The sequence below is a fragment of the Armigeres subalbatus genome, chromosome 2, assembly GCF_024139115.2.
Source record: "Armigeres subalbatus isolate Guangzhou_Male chromosome 2, GZ_Asu_2, whole genome shotgun sequence".
Lineage (NCBI taxonomy): Eukaryota > Metazoa > Arthropoda > Insecta > Diptera > Culicidae > Armigeres > Armigeres subalbatus.
Window position 1 is genome coordinate 259,986,970 of NC_085140.1, and position 21,033 is coordinate 260,008,002.

At 35.8% G+C, this 21,033-nt stretch overlaps 1 protein-coding gene across 6 annotated transcripts in view; it reads left to right on the forward strand.

The window, feature by feature from the left end:
• The window catches only part of LOC134212145 (protein numb), a 248,052-nt gene that overhangs the window by 101,569 nt on the left and 125,450 nt on the right, over window positions 1–21,033 (forward strand). The gene's annotated exons all lie outside the window — the stretch shown is intronic.

The window sequence follows — 21,033 nt, forward strand, 5'->3', positions numbered from 1 at the left end:
CTCTAGCTGAAACGGTTAATAGGCCTAAAAGGAATAGACGAAAATGTCATTTGGTCGAAAGCGACATGCGTTCAAAGGACCATTTGGCCAAAAATGGCATTTGGGCAAAATGTGTGGTCGTTTACCAAAATGCCATTTGGTTGAAAATGCTATTTGATCGAACACGTCATACTGCCGAAATTGCATTTCCACCAAAATTACTGTTCGGCTCACCGACTTTTCCAACAAAATGACCTGTTCGGCCAAACAACATTTTTCGGTCGGATAATCATTTGGCCTAACGACTCATTTTGTTAAGTAGACATTTTCTTCCAAACGAATTTTCGCCTAAATGTTCAGTAATATAAAGCAGTTTATGAGTAGGTAATGCAAATTTTATTGGGATGTGATAAAATCAACCCAAAGATAACGAAATTTGAGACAATTTTACTACGCATGTTTAACATTTGAGACAAAGTTTGGCAGAATAAAATCATTCAGAATTAGTAGTTACAATCATTAAAATATGATTATCAAGCACTTACATGAAACTTCTATTCATCTATTACTAGATAGAAACAATTGATCGATTGATATATTTTTATTCATGTACCAAAAAGACTTCCAAAGTGAAAATGTGCACAAATGTTTGTAATAGGAATCAAATAGCATTATTTGGTATTAGTGCTGGGACATATGCAGAGCATAGATGACCGTACAGTTGATATTGGCTACTCCAATTTACTGAACTGAATAGCATGGAAGATCAGATAGACTGAATCTACCGTCGATTTATTTTTTCGTGGTGAAATCGACAGCATGATACTGTGCGAGTATGAAGCAAACCCAGCAAGACGATGAACCCTTTATGGCAGCGTGTGGCAGCCGAGGTTACATCGAATATTGAATCACCATCAATCCAATCAATTTGTTGAACAAATTTAAACACTGCGCCGGCATTTGGGCCTTCCGCCTGTGGAGGATAAAACAAACTATGTTACGTTGCGTGTGATGCAGTTCGAAATGCTTTCAGTGAAAGCGACAGCTAAGTGATTCCTCACGGATTTCGGATGATGAGTCGATTAATAGTTATGTTGCGATATGTGTGAAATATTGAAGGAGAATCAATTAAATATGGATTTGACTCATTTTGGTTCATAATAGAGTAGGCAGTTATACACAAAAAAATTTTAATTGTCGCTTCAAAAGTAAATGTTTGGAAACCACATATGTTTCTGTTATCTTTTCGCCGTTTTTGTACAACAAAGTTGTACAGAAAGGCAATCATTTCACTTCATAAATGAATTGTTGATAGCAGTCCCGTGGTGTTGTTTTTTATGGGAATATAACGAATGCAATTCTCAACACAGTTTTTGATTTACGGTCATTTGTATCAAATTGTGTTTCGTTCCTCCCAACTGTTTTTCTTCAATTGTTAGTTTTAAATTAATACAAATTTGATGTATTTTGAATAGGTAGATTCAACTGTATTTGGTTTTGCATTCGTTGACTGACGAAAAACGTTTCAACTCCCACAACCACTCCATTCGATTCCCATGACAGCCGTCGACAACCCCTTTTTCACACAGGTGAAAACTTGTCACTCGCACAAATAATCGCGCAGCATAAATCACACATCCTGCGGTCCCAAACTCATTAATAACCCTTCGTCAGTTCGCTTTATTCTCGATCTGTGCACGGATGGAGGTCGTCCCAATAATGGTCACCCTCTTGGGAAAATCTCAATTTTAACGAGAGCAAGCAAGCAGTACGGCAATTCATTCCATCGAGTGGTCTTCGGTTGATGGATTACAATAGGAAGTATAATTGTCCCCTTCGGATCGGATTGCGTTTCTTATTCTTAGCGATTGCTGCTGCGTCGTCTTCTCAACAGTGGAAGTATGCTGCAGCGAACTTGCCGATTACCCCCTAAAGCTTTTTCGTGTGGATTTGACTTGACTGTAGCTAGTAGCGAAGGGGAGTGTTTTTCAAACCGTGCGATAGAATTTCCAGAATATGCAATCGAAAATTTAAGAAAACATAAATGGTTTAACTTTGGTAGCTCACGAATTCGACTTTATACTTTTTCTGAAAAATGTTTTTAAACAACATCTCATTAATTCATCACAACAATTCTTATCAGTCGCCAGCTTTCTGAACATTCTGAAACAATTTACAGAGGTCATTTGTTTGTGAACCCCTAGTGTAGAGCAGAGGAAGGCGAAATTGTTAATATGCGATTTGATTAAAAAGATGTGCTCGGCTCTATTCAGAGCAGTGGGAAAGCTGTGCAGCGACGTCTTTGTCGTTCGAACGATCTGCATCGGGAAAACAATCGACAATGTGAAGGGACGCAAGGGGTCGTGTGAAAATTTCCCAGAGCATAAATTAGCAAATCCCCCTCTTCGGCTTTGCTTCGGATGGGTTTAGTCGTTTGGGCTGCATTCTTATGTGCTGCTTCTTTGCGTTCTTTCTTCCGGGGTAATAAGAAAACGAACCGCTGTAGCTAGTTTGGATGTTCTGGATGGAAACTTGTAATTTCGAATAACTGGATATCTTTTACCAAAATAAAGGTGCATTGGGAATTTTATGAACAGTTCTGTTGCATTGATAGATCACAAAACCGACTAATGGCGGTACAGAACATAGCTCAAATTAAAATCGACAATTCGAACATTTGTTTGCACATTTTAGACTGATAGAATCATTGCCATCTTAGCCAGCCCAATTGGGCTGATTCTCACTGGTAGTAAAGGCAACATTGTGTGAAAATTAGAACCCATCAACTGTTGTTTTTGTGAGTCTGATGAGAGAAAATCGTTCAACCAAAACGACGAGGTCGTTGACGTTGAAGGTTTGTCTGTTTTGAATTTTAAACATTTCTAAAACCTCACATAATTTTATCATGGAGAAACAATTATTCACAACACGGAAGGATGACCCTCACCGAATATTTCCTACCAGGAATGGGAAAGTTCTCACTGTACAAAATTGCCCTACACGGTTAGATGACTTTGCATTATTGATTGCATTGTACTTATTATTGATATTATTTCCACCGTGAAAATTCGCATTTCTTCAAAAAGCGCCACTACTCATTAAAATGGGTAGTGGCACTTTTTCAAGAAAATGGGTGAAATTTTTCACGGTGGAATAATATCAACAATAACACAGTACCCATTAATGGGTAAAGCCATCTAACCGTGTACTACCCATATTGCACAACGCGGAGAGAGAGGTCGTTACCTGCAATCAATACGGAAAACATTGTCATTCCTACTGGATGTAGTTTACCTTTCCATTTTAGTTAGGGACCAGTTCCCCCTCAACCGATCGGAAACCGTGCAACGGCATGCAACATATTGTGCATTCCTCGACTCGCCCGCTAACATGTTGGTATGGCTCCCGTGCACAAACATGAATCAAACCAAATTGGGTTCCATAGTTTCATTCACACAAAGGTGGGCAACGCTTTTCCCATTTCGCCGGCGGGTGGTTGGGCGGCGGGAGGCCATGAGAACAAAATAACCAACCAAAAAGAGTGAAACAAACATGCTATTGATTTGTTCCGCGCAAGCCATTCAACCGTTTTGCTCGTTTTGCGTCATATTTGATAACGCTCTGCCGAGGTGGTCGAGTTGTTGTTGTTGTTGTTGTTGTTGTTGTAATGTGCTCCGCTGTTCCTACTTTGGTGCATTCAGTTATGTGATGTGGTGGGAGACAAACAAACGAATCGAAAAAATACACCCACTTTGGTGGGAGTTCGACTACTACTGACTGACTGGTTTGGCCGGGTGAGTAAAGGGTGGCTTGGCAAAGGTACGGAGTGACCGGTTATTGGTGATTAGGTTCTATTTCTGGAAACCATTTCAACCTTGGGATATGACGATTAGAGAATGCACGCTTGAGTGTTGTCTTACTGTGACGGCTAACTTGGCTATGGACGAGGGTTACAGAATGCATCAATACTCAACAGCCTTCTCCATCAGTTTCTACTTTAAATCGCTTGTTATTGCCGTCAAGGTGACGCGAAAACATTACTTTAAGGTACACCGGGGTAAGTTGAAATGCGGGGTAAGTTGAAACGGAAGCTGTAATTTAGACCAGACAAGACCGAATGTTCTGGTATATTCAGCAAACTACTTCCCTAAACGCACCATCTGACTGTCATACCCAGAAGACTACAGCTTCTAAAGCACTCCCTGCCTTTGTTCACTTTTCGCCCTTGGCAAAATGTAAATTTTAAATTTTTTGACGTACCCAGAGACCGAGAAAACCTCTGCATCTTCGTGAGCGTCACGGGAAAGGAATAGTAAGTTAGATGAGGAAGATAATCTATAGGAAGTAGCCTTGGAAAGCGATTAAAACTTATTTTGTCGAAGTTATGTCAAAGCAAATTGTTCTGCGTCCGATTAAAAACATGAGCAAACGCTCACTCTGTTCCGTATAAGCCCACATTTCTGAAAATAAATTCAATAAATTTCTGTCCCTCCTTCTTTTCAAGAATACCTACAATCTCTGCTTAAAAAAAGGATGAGGAGGAATGATATTTAAACTACATGGTCTACTTTCGAGATTCTTTATCTACGTTTTCTCATAGTATCACATACTCTAGAAAAAAATAAAACATGAAGCATGTAAAAATTTCGAAAGCTCTCCCTTTTTATTTCCCCAGCACGGCAATATAAGCTTGTGCCTGTATAATGCGCAGTGTTTCAACTTGCCCGATATGCGGGCAGAAGTTGAAGCGATACAAGAAAAAAAATTTTACTGTGCCAAATATTTTTGAATAATTTCAGTAAGGTTTCTTATTTAGTGTGTAATCTTTGGTTCAAACTTTATTCAAACGGATTCAAAATTTATCAAAGGGTGATTTTTATCACACAACTTTGTAAAAACGTTCCAAATTCTTGCACAGATCGCATCCCACACACCGCTGGAAGTAATGAACTGGGTTTTATCACATTTATTCAGACCCCCTTTTCAGACCCAATATTTTTGTTGGTAAAAGAAATGCCCCAACTTACCATAAAACATTTTATTGTTTACCTTACCATAAAACATTTTATTATACAAATCATTGAAGGTGGAAAAGTATTAAACAGCACTTTAATGAAGGTTTAATCAATCAACGATTTCATGAAAAAGAAAAGAGTCGAAGAAAAACGAGCAAATGGGTAATGTTACTTAAACATAACCCGCGAGTAGACGTAGGACTTATATAAACGTAACGTATTTACATTTAACTTCTTACTTTCTTGCATCCATGGAGGTTTGATTTATAGGTATTGATATTGGAAACTGACAACTTCCATGCTGTGTAGAATTATTAAAGCAATTTGTTTATCCAACACCTTTGGAAATAAAGACTAATTATTAATAAAATTAATAATTAATGTTATTAAAACTAATAAATATAATTAAATTGCTTTGTTTCTACACCTATTAGGCTATTATTTACTCAAGCAAATGTAGGTCATTTATATATATATATTTTTATTAATGGAAGTATTTCCAAGTTTCCAAAAATTCTATTTATGCAAAATTTTCAGACGTGGGCAAAATGTTGCTATTTTAGGGAACTGTCCTTACGTTTTCCAAACAAAGAAATTTTTCTTCTTCTTATTGGCATTACATCCCCACACTGGAGACAGAAACCACCTCGCAGCTTAGTGTTCATTAAGCACTTCCCACAGTTATTAACTGCGAGGTTTCTAAGCCAGGGTTACCATTTTTGCATTTACATTATATCATGAGGCTAACACGATGATAGCTTTATGCCCAGGGAAGTCGAGACAATTTCCAAACCGAAGGATTTCCCTGAACCGGCACCAGAATCGAGCCCAGCCACCCCTCAACATGGTCTTTGCTTTGTAGTCCGCGCGTCTTACAGCACAGCTAAGGGAGGCCCCCCAAAGCAAAGAAGAAATACCAGACACCAATTTCGTTACTTCTTTTTTGCTAACATGCGTGCTTACTGCTGAAAAAAATCACAAATAACAATGAAAACAAGTCAAGGAGCAGTAACAGACCAGTAACTAAAATAGAGGAGGTACTAATACGTCAACGAAAAATTATTCAATGTTTTGATTCCAAACTCTACGTCAAGTTTAATAAGTCTACATCAAGTTTAATAGTACAATTTCTCAGAAATGCAAAAGTTTATTTTAAGTGATTCTATTGAAAATTATGTTTTAGGAACTTTTTTAAAACATTTACAAGTAATACGGCGAAAAATCTTTTCTAATCTAAAATGGATATTAACACTAATTGCTGATTGTGCATCTTTTAATTGTTAATGCCTTCTGCAAACAAATGAAAGTAATTATTTTAATCAAATTTTTTATTTTCTTTCATCAGTATGGTAGATTGATTTTGTTTGCTGGGGAATCAGAACTGTATGTACACGTGTCGTTTAGTACCAAGCAACAACTTAAATAAAATGGTCCGGGCTCATATGATACGGCCCGTACCCATACCTGGGATCATGTGGATTATAGAAACCAATCACCTGGATGAGCAGATCAAATCTCTCTAATTTATTCTTTCTTCATCCATCACCGCTGCCCTCGCTGCCTCAGCCATCATCGTCCTCTAGCCTCCGAGCGATACGATGGGCGATTGCATCCATCGCAACCGAGACCCCACTGCATCCGACCATCATCAAGCACAGAATGACAAAAAAAATGCGCCCACTTCCCTTTGCTGCATATTCGCAGGAACACACCGGCAGTTCTACCGCTGGTGACTGCGCCAATGCTCGCTGTGTAAGTGGCCACAGCTGAACGAACGAACGAAATGAAAAATGTGCAGCAAAGCGTCAGTACGCGCTGCTGTCACAGAATTATGATGACTCGCACACGGCAGACATAACTTCTTTTATACACAAAGAAAATCTTCCGATAGACCTGAAGGCCCATGGCAGGCATATCGCATTCTGATGTCCCGTGTTAGAAACGCACGAGGATTGATTTACATATGAAATTTTTACTAGATTTGACAAGGGTGAAAATTTTCAATAGCTTATCGTTAATAATCTTGAGTTTTCAATAGAAATACGCAAATTGCTGGAGAGTGTACTCCCGAGTCGATTTGATGTATAATCTTAAAAATCCATTGAAGATAAAAGGCACTTTAGTAACGTTCAAAATCTTCCCTTCCAGCAGCAACGCTCTCAGATTTCCAAAAATCTAAATGACACCCAGTATAGTAAGAAGAAAGACGTAAGTCCTACGTCAAAATATTCTCCGATTTTGCTCAAAATATGTATAAATGATCTCTACCGAAAGTAGCTAGAATACGTTTTTTTTATTTTCGGTCTTAAATGAACATTATTAGAATAGGGTGGTAAAAAAAACCGCGTTTTAAAAAATCAAACCGACATAACTTTCAAATCAATGGACCAATTTTGCAACCTTTGATCGAATGAACAGATTTTTTCAGTTGATCAGATTCAGAAAATTCTCTCCGCTGCTTGATGATTACGGGGACCATCAGAGTTAGGGGAGGTATCGAGAATAGAGAACACCTGTTTTCTTCCCAAATATCAAACACCTTTCATAACATGCAGAAATATGGTTTAGGGTCATTCGACAGAATAACATTTATTTGAATATACGTTTGTACGAATAATTCAAATTGATTTCTTATTAAGTGAGAAGTGAGTGAGATAAATACTGAAAAATGAGAAATGAAATGTTTGGAGATGTTCTCATTTATAACTTCTCTTTTCACTTCTCATTCATAACTTCTTGAAATTTTCCTACTATATTTTCTCAAGGAAAGCAGGAAGATAGAAGATGGAGATGATGAGAAGAATAAAGATTAAGTTGAAAAAAATCAATTTTTCTGTACTACTTCTCCACTATATGAATTCCCCTCTTACTAATTACTCACTACACTTCTCACTTTTACTTCTCACTTTCACTACGCTTTTTTGTACTTTTCTTTTCTAATAATTCGTTACTTCTCCTCCCCACTTCTCACTTCGCATTTCTCACTTCAATTTCTTACCGTCTCCACTTTTCACCTGTTCGATTCTGCTTTTTCTCACTTCTCCAAACTTTGCAACTTCTAACTCACGATCTCCCACTTTTCACTTGTCAATTCGCCTTACCTCTCATTTCACACTTCTTCTCACTTCTCACTTTCTAATTTACTTTTCACTTTCTTATCTCTCCTTTCATATGTCACATATCACTTCACAATTCTCACTTCAATTTGTCCCACTTCTCATTTCTGATCTTTAACTCATTCCATTTCTCACTTCTTGCTTTTAACTTTCGCTTCCTTTTCACTCCTCATTCCACCCAGATTCTCGCTTTTCAAATTTTCTCATTCCTAAATTTTTTACTTTTTCACTACTCAATTCTTACTTCTCACTTCTCACTTTTTACTTCTCACTTCTCAATATTTACTTCATTTTTCTTACTTCTCACTTCTCACTTTTCACGATTTACTTTTCCCTTTTTACTTTTATTTTCCCACTTTTGATTTCTTACTTCTCACTTACCATACTTCTCCACTTCGAATTTGTACTTTTCACTGATAATTGTCACTTTTGCTTTTCACTTATCATTTTTACTATTCCTTCCTATGTTACATGAGATGTGCGAAATGTCTCACTTCTTACTTCTTACTTTACACTTCTCATTTTTAACTTCTCACTTTCCACTTCTCAATTCTAAAATTTCTCACTTCTAATTTCTCACTTTTTACTTCGCAATTCTTACTTCTCACTTTTCACTTTTCACTTATCACTTTTCATTATTCACTTCCTACTTCCTATTATGAGATGTGCAAAATATCTTATTCCTCACTTCTCACTGCTTTTACTTCATGTAATTCTTACTACTCGTTACTTAGAATATATAAGTTTTTTTTTAGCACTTTTCGGTCCAAGTGACTTACGATCAAATGACCCGACATCGTATGATATGGTGCTTTGAGAAATTCAGTACTTCGACTTACGTGAATGTATCGAGTAAAGGGAGGTATCGACTTACGAAGAGGTAACGCAGTATGCACGAAATTCAAGGGACTTTAGATTTCATCTAGTAGAAGAAAATATCGAGTTACAGAACATCGTTTAAAGAAATAAGTATAGTTTAAAGATGTTTCCCAATAATCAGAACATCTGTTTTTTTTTCATTTTCAACCTTTTGAATGTGACTGTTTTTTTATTTTAAAATGAGAAATTCAAACGTTTTATACATACAGTCAACAAATTGGAGAGGTCCACCAGACCACATTTTTTTAGCTTACACATTTCATAAACGTGGTTATTTTTTGAATTTCTAAAGATTAACAATTTAGAAAAATAATAATGATTTAAATATCATCTAAAATCTCTATCAAAATTTAAATTATAAAAAATCGACAAGAGAAATGTCAAGAAGTATCGCAAAGAATTAAATGTTTTAAAATTGTTGTTCAAACCGTCAAAACTTCCGGAGGAAATTCTCGAGAATTATCAAATTATTCATCAAATTTTGTCAAAATATCTAAGTTTAAAAAAAAACGTCATCAAAAATTTGTAAATATCGTCAGAAAATTTCATCTCAAAGTTCAATAAACAACGCTAAAATTTCAAATGAAGCTTACATATATTCAAAGAATTTTAAAACTTCGTCGTGAAATGCTCAAAATTTGTATAAAAATAGGAAAAAGCTCAAACATACCTAGGGTAATCGTGATCCAATACTGGAGGAACTAAGCACGTTCCACTGCATCAATATTCATTATCCCAAGAATAATATGAAATCTAATTCCACTAACCTTTGATATGTATCCAAAGGCTCTTCGCTTCCAAACAGTAAAAAAATGCTTCCGTTTCAAAATATATATATATATATATATATATATATATAAACCTTGAAACTATAACTTCAATTATTGGTACAGTGTTTCCAATAGTTGCGATATTTATAATCTTTGTTTCCTATAATTGCAGAGTCCCATTGTTTTCTTACGAGACTCGCAACTACTTAGGAACACCTTTCCCTAACTATTGGTGCACAGACTGAAAAAAATATTAAAGAGTATTTTGAGGATATTTTCAACGTAAAAGAGCTAGCCAAGATGTTTTTGGTTCGGTTCCGGGTTCGACTGATTAACTAATTGATTGATAAATGTAGGGTTTACTTGCGTTTAGTTTTAGAGAATTTTGAAGAATACCGTACTACCACAACTACCGAACACTTACGACTATCGGAACTTTTACCCTATACAAATGTAAATTTGTTTTCAAAAACCATCAAAAATTTAAGAAAATAAATTTGGTCAAGAATATTCTAGCAATGACATTTGATTCCGACAAAAGACTAAAAAATATCTCTTAAATTTCAAACTTATCAACCCGTAGCAAAAGAAATTTACGAAATCTAACATTAAACATCATAAAATCAAAAAAGAGGCAAAAAACTCAGATTGAATCCACCTAGCGAGTGATGATGCCTTTTCATTGCATTATGAAGTATATTGAAAAAATACCATTTAGAAAGGTCAAAAAGCTTTTTTTTCCAAGGGTGGACTCTTGGGAAAAAACAATGATTTTTCAATAATTCCGAAATGCAACGTCAGTCAGGCGAAATTTTCAATAAGCAAACAATGGGACCCGCATTACCCGTCGAATGCAACTTGTTTTGGAAGTAAATCAGATGATGCTGAAGTTCCAAAAAGTGTGTCTACAAAATTTGTGCATACACACATACACTCTCGCACTTTTTACATACACACATGCAGACATAACCTCAGTTCGTCGAGCTGAGATCGATCGGTATATAACACTATGTGACTCAAGGCCTTCTATAAAAAGTTCTTTTTGGAGAAGCAATCCTTATATAGCCTTTCGGTTTTAGCTTTTGTTGTGGGAGAAAGGCAAAAAAATGTCAAAAAGTAAAGAACAATCGTTCAAAAATGTTTCCAGCTATCGCCTGAATTAGAAAAAATTATAGCTTTTTTAAACTCGTTGGAATTTTAGGAAGTTTGAAAATGCGGTCAGAAAAATTTTAAAATTAGCTTCGAAAAATTTAAAGCAAACTTTATTTAAAATGTCAAGACAAAATCCACAATAAAAAAAATCAGACCTTCGTTTTTTTGAGAAAATTTCGTCGAAAAATCTTGAAATTCACCTATCCAGTACTTACTTTTCACAATTTTTTTTTCAAGAATTCGGAATTTTTTAAAATTTGAATCAAGCTTCGTCGAAAAAAAACTTTACTGGGCTTTTCTTGAATTCTATCAGAAATTTTCAATTCGAATTGAAAAAATAAAAGCATCGTCAATAGACATGCCATAAAATTTCAATAAAAATCGTGTAGCAAATCACACGAAAAATGTCAATCAGTGTAAATTCGTTTCAAATTCATTAATTTTATTTTGAAAATAATGAAAATCAATATTAATTGAAAATCATCATCATTGATACAAATCATCTAACAAAAATTAAAAAAAATCTAAAGTTGTTTTGTCGAAAAATGCATCAAATTCCATCGGATTCTTCAATAAAACAGAAAATATAGAAAATAAAATGTCGTAAAATGTAAAAAATATACTTTTTCATATTTATTTGTTTATTTGTTTATTTATAATTCATCTGACATTGAACTTAGTCTTAAACACAGAGCCTAATTTAAGCTAATATTCATATTTATTCATCATGAATATTAAGCTTAAGAATTAAATTCTGTCATTTTAATCGATTCTAAACTGGGATGCTTGAAATTCCGAAATCAGATACAGCTTCAATCGAATGAAAACAAACGAATCATGGTGCATATGGGCTGGTTATAACCAAATAGAGGTGCGATGAAATCCAGTGTACATTAATATCCGCTGTCTCCAGCATTCTTGAGGTACGCGGAATCCAATCAACGAAAGGAGATGCAGGAACTGATAATTTCTCCATTCAGCAACTTAACAAGCCAAAGTAACGCTTGCTGAATTTACCGTCGCCGATCCAAGGTATCAAGACCAAGCAATTGGCATCATTCGGGATAGACGGGAAGATTCATAAAGGGTCCCGCCACAGAAGATGTCTCAATGCGAGCCTGATGAATCGTTTTGGATACCATAGATTCTCCGATTTCCATGCTATGTCGTTTGGCGCCCATACAATGGATGAGCTTTCGAGAATTGACCTTACAAAGAACAATACAGTACCCTTTAGATAATGTGGATCAGTAGATTCCTTTGCAATTTTAGTCACATAGCCAAGGTGAGCAGGTGGCTTTGGAGATGATCGACGCATAATGGGCATGAAAGCTGAGCTTTGAATCCAATACAACGCCAAGATCTGTTCTGCCCAATTCCAATCTCTTGAGAAATGACAGTTATCGATGAAGTAATCGATGTGATCGGATCCTTGGAGCAGGCTGGAAAGTCATCACAGCTTTTGTTTTGGAACGCTGATCACAAGCTTATTTTCTTGACACCAGATATTGTCTGAAATATTATTAAACATTTCCTCAAAAACGTTCAAAAACGTTCGTAAAGTGCCAGAACCTTAGTCGAAAAATAGCAAAAATTTCAAAAGTATCTTAAATAATGAAAAACAATAAAAAAGGTGCATCGTCAATAAATACCATTTTTTCTGATATGTCGTAGTAACATTATAAAAGAATTCGGCGGAAAATGTCATAAAAATTGTTGAATAGTGAGAAGAAAGTCGATGAAAAACGTAAAAAATGTAGGAACAAAAAATCTGAGAATATTGTTGAAAATATTAAAAAAAAATGTTTCAAAGATCAAATAAAAATAATTTTTCATCAGAGCCTCATATTTCTGCAATACCCATGCATTGGTAGAACACGTTGAAGAGAAATTAAAAAATTTGAAAAAATCCTAATCCATGTCAATTAGCTTCGTGCGAGATTATCCATAATTTCAATAATTTTTGCGGAAGAATTACTTTCAAGCAAGCATCAAAGTATTGATTTAGAAATATTTAAATTTTCATCATATTTTTTTATTATAATTAGAAAAAAAATACTCGTTTGCAGTTTGAGTTTTAATATTTTTAAGCAGTTAAAAAAATGCTTCGAAAAATCTTAAAAAATCGACTAGAAGCGTCAAACATTTACTGGTAGCATGTCAATTTTTTAAGCTGTCCCCAAATTTCAAACCGTTCCCAAATATACCCAAAAATACTTCCGACAATTTCATCGAGAATTTTGATAAACGGCACATTATTTCTAGGGTATTATAGAAAAATGTCCAATGCTCTTTCATCGAAAACTAAAAAGAAATCGATATCTTGTACCAGAATCATTTGTGATTTTCTTGTTTTTTAACCCCACGTCTTAGGTAAGAATAGCCCTTTGTGATTTTTCTCTTCAATTTTCTTGGTGATTAGTCAGGATTCATCATCAGTTCAAATCTTAAAAACCGCTTTCAAAAGCCAAAACAATCCAAAAGACCGAAAAAACGCCTTGGTTACACTAGGGAGGTAACATCTGTATCTGTCCTGGCTGCTCTGGGAAGAAGTTTTCCACCTCTGTAAGCGATAACAAGTCTGAATCCCATACGTAGATGGCTCACATATGCCTTTCACGTAGTGACCTTTGCTTTCATGGAGCTGACCTTGGGTCGTTCCCTAAAGGTACAAACTCAATCAAACCGACAATGAATCATGCAAGAGATTATCCACAACCCTTGACCGCACTGTGGCACCTCAAACGTAGGAGATGTCTAAACTGCTCTCTATGAGTTTTAAATCACGATCTGCACCTATGGGCATTTTTGCCAGACATGGAACGCCAAATTCCAAATACACTGTTCAATTGGTGTTGTTTTGTGCATCAGGTATCGAAGAAAGCGCGTACAACCGTGCTTCGATTCCGTTCCACACTGTCTTCATCCATTGTTCTTCGCTTGGAGAGTTGGTGATGGTAAATTTTGGTTCCAGTGATCCGCACAGATAAACTTCTTAACTCGCCTTATCCTGTGGTGGATTTATTATATCTGTAATCATCATTTCGTTACCGTTATGGAACGTAACTGGTTTGGTGATTGCTCGATGAACGTCTCAATTGCCACCCACCACGGCGTTAAGCTCGCTGGTTGCCATTTCAGATCGGCGAGCAACGACTACTACTAGTGTATAGACAGAAAGAGGTGGATATTGAGGGTGTGGCGTGAGGGTATACGATAGGGGCAATGAAGTTTAAAATTTGGTCTTTCAAATGTTTTGCTTTTTTGTAATTTCCTATCGATCGTGGAAAATCGGACAGTGCTAATCATTCGGTTTTCAACTTTCAAATCGACTGGCAAATGTATAAGAACCCAAACAGTAGAAAATCTACCATCTACGTGTCTACATGAATTAATAGCACATAATTTACTGTTGAACGACAAAACGCAAATCTTTCGGAATACAACCTTACCCATGGTACACTGGCCTGGCTCCTCGTCATCATCATAATATCACCGTTAGCGCAGGCAAGCGGGGCCGAGCAGCCAGACAATCGGTTCAGATATTACCATACCCGTCACCTCAGTCGGTGATTTCAGAGCCTGTTGTCGCGACGCATGAGCGTTTCCCACATTCTTTTACCGCCATCAGAACAATTCATGATGGAAATCGTTCTGCTATCGCCCATGGATAGAAAGGAATTTGTCCTGGTGCCCGTGCCTGATGTGTGAGTTGGATTTCTTACGCTCCACTCGGATAGAAATGACGTCCCCCGCGAGTACAAGGTGACATTTTTTCGAAGATTGCCGAGCGTGATATTTGGACTAGTGATATCTACCAAACAAAACATGATTGGTTGTATATTATATTTTAAGGGAAAATTCTATCCTCAGATGAAGTGTCTCGTTTTGCCAGAATGATTCGACTATGAGAATAGTCATATATAACCGAAATGAGGGGAGTACGCTCAGAGTGGATTAGAATTTAATTTTCTCACGTACGAGTTGCTGGTCTGATGTAGGTTCTGAAGAGTAGGGGAAACCGGTAACCGTTGAGTGCCCATCAAATTAGTTTTGGAAATTTCTTCTTGATTTTATGCACTTCGAGAATGTGAAAGTCTAAAAGCGCCAATGAGGCGCAAAGTAGTGATTTTTTTTCGTAGTGGCCAAAAGTTACTACTGGAGTCCCGCCTCATGAAGCACGCAATAACAATCAGAAGTGAGACTAAATCTGAGTGGCGGCAGCTGCAGCGTGACGCATAGTGGTAAGGCTCTCGGCTCTGGAAGCTGTATTATGTAATTTATTCTGATTTTTTACCCGTGACAGGGTTTTTGTGCGCTCAATATCAGGTTGCCTCAATATTAAAGAGGTGTGATTGGTTCGCTGAAGCGGCTGCTACGCTGTGTATTTACGTACACGCATTTATAATTACTTACGAGGAAAGTGAAAATGCAATGAGAATACCAAACAGGAAAATTACGGAATGAAGGAATTTGAGTGATTTCAAATGGATTGGAACCGGAATGGTGCAGAACGGAAGTTAAAGTCTTTAATACACGGTTTAGTTAATTTAAATGCGTTCTGGGATGCCTACTTGTTACCCACTTTGTAATCAGCAAGAGGATATGCGTTGTGATTTACGACGCTGTTGCGGCAGAAACGGAACCCTGAGCGAATTCTTTGTGATTTATAGTGCCGTGTCTGAAGATATTGTGGAAAACATTGTCCGCGTGATGTTCTACTTGGCAGAGTGATAGTTAGTCATCGCTGTGACTGTGATTCTTTCCGTACAATGTGGTTTCGCCGAAACGATCAGCTATTGGTGCGATGAATCAGCGTCGATCGGTGCGTCGATTAATGTGATGGGATTTACGAGTTGCTTCCATTTGTGTTGAAAAAATTAACCAGTACCAGTCTCGCAATGCAGTTTCCGCGAATAATAATGAACACAATGAAATTTAGGTCGAAGACCGACACAATGAACCGATAAAACCATGTCTTGGTGGCTTCATGTTTGTGGAGCCGAACTCGTCGAATATGCTTTTCTATGGTGCTATTTGTGTTTCATGTTGTTGTAAAAAATGTGTTAAAAAAGAACAAGAAATATCACTCTTCAATTGTTATTCTTATCTCAGATTAGAGTTTTGCAAAACTTACGTTGTATTGGAAACCATTATGCTAACAGTTGTGCCATAATCAGTTCCTATTCAGACCTTACATTGTAGCAGCAAATCTAAGATATTAAGAAAGGAAAGCCCATTAGTTTCAATATCTTAGTTATTCAGTAAAAAAAACATTTTTGGAAATTGTTTTTCTTATGCCATGCAAAGCTTAAAATTAAAAAAATAGTATGGTTTTGCAGTTTTGAGCTTTGAGCTAGGAAAAACTGTTTTGCTTGATAATGATTTTCAAACTTTAAAGAATATGCGATGAAATAAGACCAAATCAAGCGATGATAAAATGAATTTCATATTTGATTCGTTTATAAATTCAACGAACAACGAGCTACAAGATGATTTGTTGATTTCTGATATTCAGTATTGCAAACCGTAATTCCCTCTTGCCACTGACTGTTTTGGAAATCAAATTTAATTTTGAATCTTCAAGATTCAATTTTTTCAAGTTGCTTTTGATATTCAACCCAATACTAGGAAGGATCGTATTTCACGATTCATTCCTTAATTCTAAGATACGAAGATGTTTAACATTTTTTTTTCAATTTAATTTTTTTTCGAAAATATAAAAAAACAGTAATGAATTTTTATTCATGTATAAAAAAAATCGTTTTAAAGTACATACAAATTTTGAAATTTCAAAATGGTTCAAAATGTATAAATATCAGATTTTCATAAGGGGATGAAACAAATTAATGCAAGTGGGATTTTGGTCAAGTTTGAGTTGATTATAACAAAATTGCTTTGGATTCAGAGCTTTACAACAATAAATTTAGCGATATTTATAATAGTCTTGAAAGTTCTTAGAATTTTGTTTTAACATTCATACAGTTGGTACAAAACAAATAAATATTGTAAAACTTCGTTAGATTATCTTGTTACAGTCGACTCTCTACATCTCGATGTTCTGTATCTCGATATCTCTCTATGTCGATGCTTTCTTCGGTCCCTTCAATCAATATAGATTGAGCATTCTACATCTCGATAACCTCCTATCTCGATATCGGTCTATCTCGATGTTTTTGATCACATTTTTTCTGGATTCACCTCAGTATGTCGATATGTTTTAAATTCCAGGCTACTAGATCATCTTTGGACAATAACAAACATATCAATAACTAATACATGACATTAGTTTGTTGTCGTTTTTCATAGCAACGAGCTTTTTTGCTTTAGACCTTTCTAGTACCCATTTCAATTTTCCTTGTATTCCTCATACCCTATCTTCAATATCGAGATGCGGAAGGACTATCTGATCAATCAAAGTCGATATTAAACCTGACTCATGGAAATCAATATGAATAAAAATCTGAAGTTTTTGATCGATAACAGATTTTTTTTCAAATAGCAAATTTCTTCCATATCGATTCAGTCTAAACATCGACTCTGGAGGTTGACTGTATAAGACTTTGAAAATGTTAAAATCAAATTCAAATTTTCAATGTAATGAATTTTCAAATAAAACAAATAAGAAACAAGAAGAGAATGATAATATTGGAGGTCTAAAACAAAAGTCAAAGATTACAAAATTTTTATCACACTGAAAATTTTATAAATCAGTAAATTTCAAAAAGTAAGAAAAATATCAAATTTTAAAGCTTAAATAAGGAAATTTGTAAATTTCGATGTTCAAGAGAAATGGAATATGGAATTATTTGCTTTCATGAGTCGATATTAAATTATGAAACATTGATTTATAGAGGTCCTAATTGATAACATTTTCGAATGCTTTGAAACTTGAAAAAATCTCTTTTTCTAATTGGCATTACATCCCCCAGGGACATTGCCGCCTCGCTAGTGTTCATTACACTCACAGTTATTAATGCGAGTTTCTAGCAAGTTACCATTTTGCATCGATATATAGGCTAACACGATGATACTTATGCCCAGGAAGTCAGAGACAATTTCAAATCCGAAATTCCTAGCAGACCGGGAATCGACCAGCCACCCTCAGCATGGTCTTGTTTGAGCCGGCGTCTTACCGCTAGGCAGAAAGACTGAAAAATATAAATTCTGAATAATGACAAATAATTGGAAAGTTAAAACAAATCCGTTTGCAAAGCAAATATTTTTAGAATTATTTTATATGTTCAAAAAAGAGGTGTTACTTTTTATCAACGTTTCAGTTCATCTATTGTTCCTTTATCGAGAATTAACTAAAGCCCGTTTATTATTTACATTTGATTTCCTTAGCATAGAACGTCATCACAACTCGATTCGATACAAACATATAGAAGTGGCGCAAAAAAAGTACTGTGCTAGTGTAAGGGGTATTTTGGACCACAGTTTGACGGCTCATATTTTAGACCACTGAGTGCAAATTCCTCTTGATGGTAGAAATAAGAGGCCCCCGTAGTGTTAAATAAAAGATATTTAGTTACTAGATAAAGATTGTCGCTTCGAGGTTCCTTTGTTCTGCTGTCACCAATATTTTGGGTACCAAGTTGTCAAATCGTATGGATTTTTCCTTGTTGACATTTAGCTGACATTTGACATTCGAATCTCCTTCTCCGAGCAAAGAAGGAACGTTTGTAGGGAAGAGGCTAATGCCCCAGGGCAAAACTTTCAGGTATTCATATATATTGACGTGAAATTATGTAGGTTGGGCGAAAAAAAGTGTCAAAATAGATGATGAGAGTGTAGGAAAAGCGAAAATTTCCATATTTGTAGAAACATCTAACATTTCGCGAGGACGCAAAACGCTCCTAGTGGAAATACGCTACACTTATGTCTCACAGACACTCCATACTAGAATGCTGATCAGCGACGCGATGGTACTGTTGTTCAGAGCTGCATTGCTAAGCGCGCTTTTTGCCTTCATGAGTTTTCTGCAAGAAATATCTACCACTTTTTTGAAATGTAATATTATCAATATGATTGAGAGTTTTTTCTAATTTTAATATGGCTTCAGCTAGCTATTATTGTCGTTTTTAGGCAGAAAGGGTCCATTTAGCCGAAAAGGGTCGTTTGAGCGAAAAGGGTGTTGTGGCCGAATAGGACGTTTGGCCGAATAAGACTGGTCAGAGTCATTAGGCTAAGGTCATTGGCTGAAACGGTCATTTAGCCGAGGGTAGTGGCCGAAAGGTTATTTGGCCGAAAGCGTCAATTGCGCGAAAAGGTCATTTGGCAAAATAATCATTTGGCGAACGTCGTTAGCGGAAGGTCTGCGAAGAAGGTCGTTTTGCGAAGGGTCATTGGCTGAATAGGACATTGGCGAATAGGACATTTGGCCGAATAGGGCGTTTGGCCAAATAGGGAATGAACCGTTTGCTGACAGGGTCATTAGACCGAAATGTTCGTTTGGCCAAAAGCGTCATTTGGCCGAAAAGGTCATATCGCCGAAAGGTCTTGGCAAAATAATCATTTGGCCAGAAAGGTTGTTAGGAGAAAGGGTCATTTGGCGAAATGGTCGTTTGGTCGAGAGTCATTAGCCTAAAGGTCATTGGCTGAAAACGATCATTTGGCCGAAATATCATTTCAAAAAGTTATTTGGCCGAAAGGATCATTTGGCCGAAAAGGACATTCGGCCGAATAGGCTTTTGAAAGAGTGAGAAAATAAGGGGTTAGAAGAGAGACGTCTCAATTTCATTCGTCATTTCTAACTTCTTACTGTAAAGTGAAGCGCGAAGTGATCGTAGAGATGTCTTATATCACTCCCTCACTTTGCACAGTAACAAGCAAGAAATGAAAAGTGAAAGTTAATTTTTAATTTCTAAAATAAATATAAAATGAAAAAATCTAAATTTGATAAAAGATCAAAAAATAAAATTCATGAGCATGAAAACTATTAAACTTTAATGAAACTCTAATTTAGACAATTACTTTTTAGAATTTAATAAACTAAAAGTTTAAAAAAAAATAGAATTTTAAATAAATTTAAATGATTTGAAAAAGTAAAACGCTGGTTGATCCACCTAGGTGTTTGTGCCTTTCTCGTACATCAGATATACTAAAAAAAATGGTGAGAATTTCTTGGCGTGTAATCGTTTTGGCAAAACTTTGATCACATAATCCGATCTGGCCATATTTCAAAGGAAACATTGAGATAGGATTCTCCGTCGAATGCAACTTTTGCAAACAAATCGGATCAAGATAAGTGCTAAAGATGAGTGAATTTTATTTTGCGCAATACAGACACATACCACACACATGACAGACATCATATCAATTCGTCGAGCTGAGTCGATTGGTATATAACACAATGGGTCTCAGCCTTTATCCAAAGTTCGTTTGAAGTAATATATAGCCTTTTCGTTCACTGGTGTACGAGAAGGCAAACTCATCCATTTCGAAGTTTAGAAATGAAAAAAAAACAAACATTTTAAAGTTGGAAATTTTTTTTTTACTTTCAAAATTTAGGAAATATCAAAAATTATATAAAATTTAAAATAGCCTTTGAAGAAATTGAAATGCATTACATTAGAAATTGAAATTATTTTTCAGTTCAGGAGATTTAGAATTTAAATCTAAGAATATAAAACAACAAAAATCCACTTAAAATAAAGTATGAGCATTAGACAAATTTCGAAGTAGAAAAACTCAAAATGTCAAAGTTTTAAAAAAATTGATTTCAAAAAAAGCAAATTAAAAAAACTTCAATGTACATTACAAAATCGAAGTTCAAAAACTAAAAATACAAAATAAACTAAACATTTTGTATAATAAAATAGCTAGGTTTATTTCACAATGGATTCGAGGTGGTTCACTTGCCTTTTCAAACATTCCTTGGCAAATGAGCTTTGCAACCTCAATAAATGTTTGGTAGGTGCCTTGTTTTTTGCTCCTTGTTTGGAAAAACAACGGAAAAGATCCAGGGAAACAGCAAAAGCACGACAGGCAGATTGTCTAAGTTTTGACAGATTTACTATGAAAACGGGTGTGAGGTAATAAAGGCGAGGATTGACTGATATCCAAAAGGAGCGACTATTTTCGAACTGGTTGGGTCCAATGGGAAACAATACGTAACTA